The sequence below is a fragment of the Ruditapes philippinarum genome, unplaced genomic scaffold (assembly GCF_026571515.1).
Source record: "Ruditapes philippinarum isolate M1 unplaced genomic scaffold, ASM2657151v2 ctg2284_1_1_1_1, whole genome shotgun sequence".
NCBI lineage: Eukaryota > Metazoa > Mollusca > Bivalvia > Venerida > Veneridae > Ruditapes > Ruditapes philippinarum.
The window spans coordinates 55,158-59,378 of NW_026864722.1; positions in this window are offsets into that span (position 1 = coordinate 55,158).

A 4,221-nucleotide genomic window follows, 5' to 3' on the forward strand; every position below is an offset into this window, starting at 1 on the left:
AGAAAAACTGAACAATTATATTCTGTGAGATATTTTAGAAGTGAAGTAAAAGTAAACTGTAACTGCTGACGATCTTTCCAATTTACATTTTCTTTGGTAACTTTTTATCGGTAATTTATCAAAAATAAGATTAAACTTTCCGTGAATAAATCACTATCAATATTCCATTAACTCTGAAAATGTTTTTAATAATCCAAAGTATTTTCTATTGCGGTAGCGTCAAATGGTATTTTCTTTGCCTTATTTCTGTTTAAAATAAGTCCGCCATTGAATTGGACGTTCTTACGTAACAATCGCTTTTTTTTGTTTTCATTAACAAAACAGGGTTTATCAGAGTAATCAAAACACGTGCTGTAATGCAGTTAAAATAGCACGGTGAAGTTAAAACTTTATAATACTATAAACTTCAAATCCTATAAAATTTGGATCCTCTCTGTCAAATAACCTTTTACAATAGGTTCATACCCCAAAGGAGATTATTAAAATCGAACTTGATTTATTGCGAGAAATCTTTACTTAAGACACCGGGGATTTAGAAATATTTCATTAATAATTTTATGAGACAGTGTCATAAATCCATGTAAACCTCACGTTTTAGCATTTATGTACCTATTATTCAAATAAACGTCTTCTCGTGTTCTGTAGTTAAGTAAGATAAACTACAGTTTTTCGTCACTTATCGTGAAAAATTGTTTGCTTTTTTTTTCGAAAAAGTTTTGTATTTAAGTGTCATAATTGAGATATCAGTCACAGAATAGTTTCTAGAGTGTGTTTTTGTCTAGGAGAAGAGAATTTCTAAAGTAACAGTCACTTATCAAAAACGTCTCTTTTATTCTTTACCGTTGATATTATCCATCATATTTATGCTGGGAATAAATAAAACGTGAACATTTCATGTTCTTACATTATTTGTACGCAAAAAGTACTAATGTCATGGGAGACCTAACATCACCGACTTTCCCTTAAACATTAGTGTAAGAAATGTATTGTTGATCTGTATAAGTCTTCAAAAATTACTGATCCGCTGCAGATGTGTGAGGACAGTTTATGCAATCTATGTGGAGAGAATTTCTTTGGACCACTTTTTTTCATTTTATGAGAGAATAATTAACAACACCAGCAACAGTGATAAGCAAGTTCAGCTACAACTTGATCTCTCAAGATATATGTACACATTTGATCATTTTTATACAGCGCACAAATACCGTTTACAAACGTCCGTTGTTTATTTTCGAAAGTATTTTAATGTTTAATCCGTATTAGGATTACTGTTAATCCACATCTGAAAGACTAGTGTGTCAATATTGTTTTCCTGTAACAATATCTACTTAATGGAAGGTTAACACTAGCAATATACAGTGTAAATACTGATTTGATACTTAATAATGGTCCAATCATAGCTGTATAAATATACAATTGCAATTAAATTTACCAAACTATTTGTTGATATATATAATTTACATCTTGAGCAAATATTTTAGTAACTATTGCCAATTGTGGATGATTTTTGTTTTTACATTTTATGGTTTTGCATACTCAACTAATCTTTTGGGTATACAGTTACTAGAAATATAATTGAAATGAAGCTTTACATACACATGCACGAAAACATACGCACTCGTGAACACACACACGCACGCATGTAAAATGGCCACCTCTCTATCTCTGTGTACTGTCAACTTCTCAAACTCGAGTGTTACAGACAGGGCTACGCACCACATTGTTGGTAAAAAGAAAGTTTGAATTGTCCGCTACAGATAATGAGACTATAAATTCAGTCAAGGATAGGTCGTTTGGTGTTAGAATCGCATAAATAAAGATAAAAGAATCCCTGTGCTAAATATGAACAACGTTCAAAGTGACATCGAGTTAAGAGTTAAAATGAGGGTGTCAATTTTGTAATTAACCTTTTCAATATAATTGCAAGCTACAAACTACACCTGGATTTATTTATTTCATAACACAAAATTGCACGAACGCACGTACACGCATAGATGAACGTATCCATTTTTTTGGGCAAACATTCATCCACGTTACATGATAGTCAAACTACCATTGTATAAGCTCCCTTTTTAACTCACTAACACAAGCACATGAATAAGATGGCAACGATGACGCCGACAGCAGCGATGATGATGATAATAATCATCATGATAAAACTGACCGTGATTATGATGGTGTGATGATGATGAAGGTGACGATGAAATACAGTAATGATGACGGTGATGATTATTTGAAGCTGATGATGACAACGATGTTGATATGTTTCTCCTATTGTTGGTTTTGATGATTTAATATTTTAATGGTTTATTTAATTCTGATATTATTATTTTACTGATGATGACAGAAAACAAATAAAATAATGAACACATAGAATGCTTCTGCTAAACTCTATATGAGTACCTTTACAAGAGTTCTTATCTAACTATAACGTTCTTCATATACTAGTATATTGGTTTAGTAATTTACTAAAATCAGTTGAATTTCAACCTTTTGCAGACAGAAATCTTGTCTGACAATGGCATTTTCTTTACTGGTGATAATACCATTGTTTTATCTCGTGACGTCATCTGTTGCTGACATTACTGACAAACCAGTAACAGAAAATCGTGACATTGCTAAAGAATTTGACGATTTAAAAAGATATGTTTCAACAAAACTTGAAGCTATGGTCGAAACCCACGCACGAGACATTCAAAGACTCGAGGATATTATAAATGCTCAAGGAATGCAAATTCAAAAGCTTGAATCTGTCAATGCTATGAAGGATTTTGCAATACAGGATCTGCAAGAAAAACTAGAAAAAATGACTACAAAGAAAAACGATGATTTTATAAGTGCTGGTAAATCACACAGCGACGAAACTTCTACCAAATTACAAGTCTCCCAAAAGAAGAGAAGTAAGCCTAAAATTTATGTTTCAATGAAGCTATATATTAGAAAATTTACTCTTTATTTATATTCAGAAAATCACTTACATAATTTTACAATAGAAACTCTTAAAGTGGGTAAGTCTATAATTGAAGGGATGTAATACAGTTAAACCTGTTAATCAGACCACTTTCAAATAAAGACTATAATTTAAAAAGGCCAGTCTAGCTCAACCCTTCATTGATTAAATAGAATATTATAACATCAAAATAAAGGCCACTTGTCTATAAAGGTCATGTTTGATCTTTGGCAGTTGTGAGATACAAGATCCTATATTACATATTTTATATAGCAGATAATATATTGTTCTTGAACAGAATAATATTATACGTAGATGTTCATACTGATTCATTGATAACTGTATGAACATTCTTTTAAAGACATTTTTTTAAAAAGAATATCAATTTGATATATTTCTGTTATTTTCATCAATATTTCAAATACTTATGGAAAATGTGCCCATTGTAGACGTACATGTACAGATTTTTATTTATTAAATGATTAAAATCTGGAAAATACAACGCAAGAGATTTCAAACGTTTTACATTTTTAGTTCAAATTCCTGGTGATTTCTTTATCTTTAAGGTCAACATAATATGGTGAGAAGAGCAAGCGCCGAAAGCAAGGTTGCATTACATCCAACCTTGAACATTTGGGTCAAGACCAAGATATCATATTTGACCACGCTGTCACAAATATTGGGAGTGGGTACATTCCACACCACGGAACATTTGTGGCTCCTGTCTCCGGAACCTATGTTTTCTCTGTAACATTAAATCACTGGCAAACAGCGGATACCTGGGGTCATTTTGTTGTTAATGGTTCAATTGTTGCAAAATTAGGTTTGCATAACGGACAATCCTCTCAGACCGTTATTGTATATCTGAGACAAGGAGAAGACGTCTCAGTACAAAACACAGGGACAGACCAGGTCATATATGGGGACCACTATAGCACATTTAGTGGATTTCTGTTGTATGAAGATTTCTCTGTTAACAGTATTGTTGGCTAAATAAAATTTATTGAAAAGTCTTAACAAATTTATGATATGATAAAACAATACATCGTTTCTAAATTTTTGTTCATTTTATAATATGTTTTCTTTGTTTTTCCCCATGAATTTCGAGTGACGAACAGCAGAATATTTTCTTAGATCGTTTTGGGCTTAAGATTTTCTCTGTTTGGTTAGTATATATTGTAATGCGCAGGTGCATAGAGAGGGAAAATAAAGTAATACGTATAAATGGAAAACATTAACCAATAAGAGTCAGAATAGCATACAGAAAGAAA